This window comes from Prionailurus viverrinus, chromosome F1, assembly GCF_022837055.1.
Source record: "Prionailurus viverrinus isolate Anna chromosome F1, UM_Priviv_1.0, whole genome shotgun sequence".
Lineage (NCBI taxonomy): Eukaryota > Metazoa > Chordata > Mammalia > Carnivora > Felidae > Prionailurus > Prionailurus viverrinus.
This window is the reverse complement of record NC_062577.1, coordinates 62343512-62350491: the sequence shown is the minus strand read 5'-3', so window position 1 is coordinate 62350491 and position 6980 is coordinate 62343512.

Here is a 6980-nt window from a genome sequence, read left to right as displayed (position 1 = left end):
GACTGCAGAAGTCACCCATCCCCCCAGGCAAGGCTGGTTAGGAACCTCTAGGGGAGAGCTGGGCAGGGGGGTGGGAGGCGGACGGACAGATACCGGGGAAGAGAGAGCCAAGGAAAGGACAGCTGATGTGTGGCATCTCCAGCCCTGCGTCCTGCCCTTTTAAAGCTTCCTGCCAGCTCACATGTCGCCAGAGTAGCAGCAAAGGCAGGCCAGCTCGATCCGGAAGCTCCCCTGGGATCCCACGCCCGTGCACCAGGCAGTCCCCACCGACCCCCGGCTTGTGTCGTCTGGGCCCTGGGGCCCAGGTGTCCCAGATACTCCAGCGCTCTCCGTCCCATGCACCTGGTGATGCCCTCCCTCCACGCTGTTCCCAGAGGGACAGCCACCAGTTCATTCCCTGCCCCAGCCGCCCCCTTCCCCTTTGTGCCCATCCCGATGAACTGGCTCCATTCCAGGAATTCCCTGGCCATCAGCGGGAACCAGGGTGGAGAACTTCCAGAACCTTCCTGTCTTCCGGGGACATGCAGAATGAGCTTAGGTCGTGAGCACGGGCAGAAGCTCTGGACCACGAGAGAGCAAATGTTAGGAGGGCTGTTCCTCCCGGGCAAACTGCTTTCCCGCTAGTGATCATTTCGTCCACTTTCCAAGATGGGGAGTTAGTTTCAGGTTCCTTCGGGAGGTCCTTTTCCTTCCCTTACCAACCCCCCCCCCCCCGCCCCAACTCCAAGACTAACGGTCTTGCTCTGCATGCGCGTCTGCCGCTTCTCTAAGCCTGGCCTAGAAGGCACTGGGAAGTTCCTGTAGACAGATACCCAGATGAACCGAGCAAGAGACACCTAAGGGGAACGGAAGGCCTCAGGCAGAAAGGAAGGCGGCCCAGAGACAGCCTCCCCGGGGGCGCTCGCCCCACTACCCTGGAATGTCACTTGTTCAGAAGCACCTTAGAACAAGCGAGTCACGGCTTGGGGCTCGGAAACCTGATTGGAAGCCAGATGAACTTGGGCCTGATTCACCCGAGATGTGTTGACTGTGCACAAAGCTTCTCTTTGCACAATCAACAAAAAGGGCACTTGTCTAGCAAAGTAAGGGCATAAACCACATCGCTGGGGGTGGCCTGTTTAGTCTACCTAAAACAATACTTTGGAAGCACTTTAGGAATATCTATGTAGAAGTAGCCTGGGCTAATTATCACCAGTTCTCATGTGTTTGTTAAAGAAACATTTGCAAGACCTTTACTCGGTGACCTTTTTGTAAGACGTTAGTTTGACATACTCCGCGTGTACTTGAAAATAATAAAGTTGCATTTCTTTACGGAAGAGGAATCCCTTCCACAGATCAGGTTTCTAGACTGAGTACTTGCCTTCCCCCCCTCCCCCCCACCAACGCTGTGGTATTGAAAGGTGTGCGGGACGTGGCCTGTGGAGGAAGCCGGAAGCCGTAAAGAGCGGGAAGGAGATGGGGAGAGGAAGGAAACGGTCTGGGGGCAGGCGATGTCAGCGGAGAGGGCCAGAGGGGAAGAAGCCAGGCTGCGAAATGACCTGGAAGAAAAGCCAGTGGAGGCCTCCGTCCTCGCGGCCGGACATACCCCGAGGGCCACAAAGGTTTGTCCAGAACAGGGAAGGACCTACGAGTCTATGGGGGCCCAGATCCTCAAGGCCACTTCTGCTTTCTCTGTTCCAGACCAAAATCAGGCCGCCGTCAGTCTGAGGGGTGGGGGAAGGGGATGGTCAAAACCAATGAACAGCCTATACCATAGGCAGAGCCCCGGTCTGGGTGCTGTTTAGGGGACGGAGGGAAAAGTGGCTGCAGCCCTTGCAACTGACCTAAGTAGCCGACTCTGGAAGCCTTCGTGGGCGGGGCGTGACGGGCAGCGGGGAGGGACGTCTGTGTGCTGCAGGTGCATCAGCCGTTGGGTGCCGGGCATTCCTCCCCGGGGTCCCCGGGAATGGGACGGGAGAAGACACCAGCACTGACGACCCATGCCAGGATCTGGGAACGGGAGTCAGGAGTCCGTGCCTGCCACCTTCAGCTCCGCGGGCGTGGTGACGGTGACGGTGACCTTAGCGGGAGTATTACCCGCAGCTCACTCCGTGCCCTGACCGTGTCAGACCCTTGTTTGCACAGTCTCGTGTAACTCTACCTCCGGGCCTTCCCTCTTGATAGTCCCGCTGCTGGGAACACGCTTCCCGTCATTCACATGCCTGGCTTCCTCACCTCGTTCAGACGGCTCCCCAAACGTTCCCTCCTCGGAAAGGCCCGCACGGAGCACCCCAATAAAATGACGCTCCCGGGAGCCCTTTCCCCATTCTCTTTGCTTTATTCATACATGCTTGCTACCTCAAGTTTAGGGAGACGATATATAGAAATGTATGCCCACGATTGAAACATACATAATATTTGGTTTGCTCGACCGACTCCGGCATGCACTCGGGGATATTTTCTCTTCTGTCCACCACCTTTATGTTTAGCAGCTAAAACCATGCCTGCAACATATTGGGCAATGAAAACAGATTGGCCGGGTGACTGAAAGAACCCTCAGGACCCAGTGAGATGCACGCTGCTGTGATCTTTAATTTACAGATGAGAAAATTAGAAGGGTTGGAAAGGTCAAGTTACGTCTTCAGAGTCTCCAGGATGGTGCGTATCCGAATCAGGATCTGACTCTCCACCAGCGTGGCCCCCAGGGCCGGCCCTCTTAGCCGCCACACCACACTCTCTCTAGCCCAGAGGGTGCCTGGCCGGCCCGGAGGTTTAGGGAACCGTGGAGGCTTCGGAGGGAGTCAGGGATTCGCGCGACACGAACGTTGGTGTGGTAGGGGCTGGGCAGACACATGTGACTAGAGAGAGCCAGGCAAAGGGAGAGGACTCGGTCTTAAAGATGCCGGAGGGGGTTAAGAAGAAAGATACCGAGACTGAACAATCCACTAGAGGATTTAGTCCAAGGTGAGAGAATCTTAGCACTGGAGGTAGTTAGGGCTGGAGGTTAAGGCCAACCTCCGAGCCAGACAGAAATGCTTTCCACGGCATTTCCTTTTTATCCACAGAATAGGAAATGTGATGACTCACCCAGCAGAGACAGACGACAAGCTAAATATTCATCATGCTAAGAAGGCAGCAAAAAGATAGGAAAAACTGAGTTGATCGATATCAAAGGAAGACATCTGACACAAAATGAGTCTTTCAAAAACATCCTCAGCTCCAGTGTGAATTCAGTGGAGAATTGTTTTCCAAATTCCTTCAAAGAGCATCTTTAGATTATTTCCACTGTACTAGAATATAGGGGGGGAAATGGGCATTGTCCAGCCTATTTTGTGAGACAAATACAGTTTTGATAGAATTTAATAAAACATATCTTTGATGACTCCCAGCAAATCACAGAATGCAACTGCAGCACATTATATGTTAAACCAAGAACTAACATACCCTAGACAAAATGATTAGATAATCAGCTCAAAAAATGTTGAGGGGGCGCCTGGGTGGCTCAGTCGGTTAAGCGTCCAACTTGGGCTCGGGTCATAATCTCGTGGTTCATGAGTTCGAGCCCCGCGTCGGGCTCTATGCTTAGAGCCTGGACCCTGCTTCCGATTCTCTGTCTCCCTCTCTCTCCTCCCCTAACCCACTCGCATTCTGTCTCTGTCTCTCTCAAAAATAAATAAACATTAAAAAAAATGTTGAGAAAGTTATCAGTAAGATTCAGCATCTATTCTGGATTAAAGTGTTGGAAGGAAAAGTGTATAGGATGACTAATCATGCTCCGAGAAGACAGGAAGTGATGTAATAAAAGTCTGGAAAACTATAATCATAGCAACTATACCAAAAGCAATAGCAACATTTGAAATCCTGAATTAGGAGTTTATATTTAAGTGGTCTAAATATAGAGACCAACCAGAAGAAATAAAAACTTATTTCAACACAAAACAACAGGAGCAAAAAAAAAAAAAAATCACAAAAATCCTGGAAGCAATGAGTTCAAACTTACAGGGTACGAAATACCAATTTAAAAAAAAAAATCCCGTGTATCCCTAAAATTAGTGAGATAGAAAATATAGTACAAACGGCTTCCGTACGCAAAAGAATCAAAACCAATTACACTCAAGATCCCACGTGTGTGGGGCGCCTGGGTGGCTCAGTTGGTTACAAGTCTTCAACTTGGGCTCAGGTCATGATCTCGCGGTCCGTGGGTTCGAGCCCCGCGTTGGGCTCTGTGCTGACAGCTCAGAGCCCGGAGCCTTTTTCGGATTCTGTGTGTGTGTCTGTCTCTCTCTCTCTGCCCCTCCCCTGATCGCGCTCAGTCTCTCCCTGTCTCTCAAAAATAAATAAATGTTAAAAAAAAAAAAAGATTCCACATGTGTGACATATGGCACTTATTAAAGAAACTTTAAAAGCGCGGTAAGAGTAACAAAGGCATGAACACAGGGCTTGCTAAGCATGGCTGCTGTCTGGGAGCCAGAATGCAGGAAAGAGAAACAGAAGTTGCTACCAAGACTCAACCCAATATCAAAATCCTGTCTGTATTTTTACAAAACATGGCCTGTCGGTCGTGACATTCGGCTGCCAACGTGGTCAGGCAAGAACGTCAGAGTTTTTTATAAGTAATTATGAAGCCAAGAAGCTGACAGCCGCGGTGACCCTAGCAGACCAAAGTGACCATTATCAAAACCTTGTCACATCGAGCTCAAACCTGAAAGTTCATCATTCGTTCGCCATATTTTGGGAACTATTTGTGGACCAGCCTCTCTGCGCTATTCTGGGAACTGGGTATGCAGCCGGGAAGAAGGCAGGAAAGGTCCCCCCCGGTCACGGTCACGGTCACGGAGAAACAGACAATTGACAAGTCAACGCATAAGTGGGCGGGATGATTTCAGAGGGTGGAAAGGGCGGTGCGGACCACAGGGACGGACTGTGGGCTGCACGTGTGGTGGCCAGCTATTTTGGATCTGACAGCCAGAAGGCCTCTCTAAAGAGGTAGACTTTTGAGCCAAGATCTGTGGAACAGAACGGGGTTTCCAAAAATAATTTCGATTGATTACATGTCCATCAAGTTGCTTTGGGGGGCACCCTCCCACGTGCAAGGCTGGGCTGAGGGCGGTGTCCACATGGATGGCGCACAGGTGAACTTGGCAATTTTAACTTCAATTCGATCCTTGCTGTCAAGGATCTTACGAGCTACATTACACACAAAGACTGGGCAAGACTGTTTGTAACAAGTATTCCAAAGGGCTCCTACAAATCCATAAGAAAGAGGAGAGAGTGGGAAAGCGGGGGACGTCAAGAACAATTCACAAAAAGAAACATGAAATCCAGGGGCGCCTGGGTGGCTCAGTGGGTTGGGCGTCCGACTTCAGCCCAGGTCATGATCTCACGGTTCATGGGTTCGAGCCCCGCATCCGGCTCTGTGCTGACAGCTTGGAGCCTGGAGCCTGGAGCCTGCTTCGGATCCTGTGTCTCCCTCTCTCTCTGCCCCTCCCCAGCTCATGCTCACACTCTCTGTCAAAAATAAACCTAAAAAAAAAAAAAATGAAAAAAAAGAGTAGGATTATTAAAAAAAAAAAAAACAAACAAAGGAACATGAAATCCAGAAAGCCAATTACCGCATGAAAAAATGCTCACAATAACGCAATGCAAATTAAACTACAAGATACCAAATTTCACCAATTATAATGGTGACAGAAAAGAATCGAAGTCACCCAGTATAATCCCACACCTGCCCGTCATTGCTGGGACATAGAGAGAGGAAGAGCCCTTTTCAAGAGCAATCTGGCAGATTCCGTAAGATCTTAGATGAGAGGATCCAATCCTGTGACTCAGCAACAAACTTCGATGCTACAGAAATTGAAACTTGGGGGCCTAAAGGTAACTATATATAAGGACACCACTTCAGCCATGTTTCCAATGGTGAAAAAGAAAAGGAAATTATCCTATAAACGCACAAGTGGTGGGAGTGATCGGATAGACCGCGGTCAATACGGAACATGGAATGCACCACCACCATTGAAGACTGAGTTCAATTGCACAACAGATTGGCAACCACAGGGGACTTGAAGGACTCTATAAAAATTAGGAATACTTTTCCTTCGAGATTCTATTTGTATAAACAGAAAAAAAGCCTGGAAGGATTGCACACACTGTCGACAGCAGTAACACCACCAGTGGGGGATCGAAGTTTGGAGGCAGGACAAGGGGCGGGCCTGTAGTTTTTATTTGGCACCTTTTTTTTTTTTTTTTTTTTTTTTACTTTTTGAATGTTTATTTTTGAGAGAGACAGAGTACAAGTCGGGAGAGGGCAGAGAGAGAGGGAGACGCAGGATCTAAAGCAGGCTCCAGGCTCCGAGCTGTGAGCACAGAGCCCGACGCGGGGCTCGAACCCACAAGCCGGGAGATCGTGACCTGAGCCAAAGTTGGGAGTCCCCACCGACGGAGCCACCCGGGCGCCCCTATTTGTGCATCTTTAATTAAGCCGCAAATAAAACGAACAGTAGTTCACTCAAGCTATTTCTTGAGCACATACTACATGTCAGACAGAGTGCTCTACACAGAGCACCTCACTTGAATCCTTACTTTTGCCGCCTTAGTTAGATGATATCCCCCTTACGGATGAGGAAAGAGAGGCACAGAGGGGTTAGGTAACTTGACCAAAGCCACACAGCTGGTAAGCAGAGGAGCCAGAGTTCCACCCCAGGACAGATTCAAAGGCCCAAGATCTGACCTCTTCTGCTACAACTTCCTAAAAGCTCAAGGTCGAGGGTGGTGGGGAAGGGGGTCTCAGTAAGCGCATGCTCACACACAGTGCCTGCTTTGTTTTTCTGTCAGCTGCCGAGGGCCCCTGGGAGCCCCGGAAGCCCGAGGGACCCAGCGGGGGCCCCGGGCCCAGTCTTGCCCTCACACTGAAACTCTCACTGTGGCGGAAACTCGGAACCTGCTCCCGTCACCCTCGAGCCCGGAGACAGGACTTCTGGGATCTGGGACGGAACTGCGGTGAG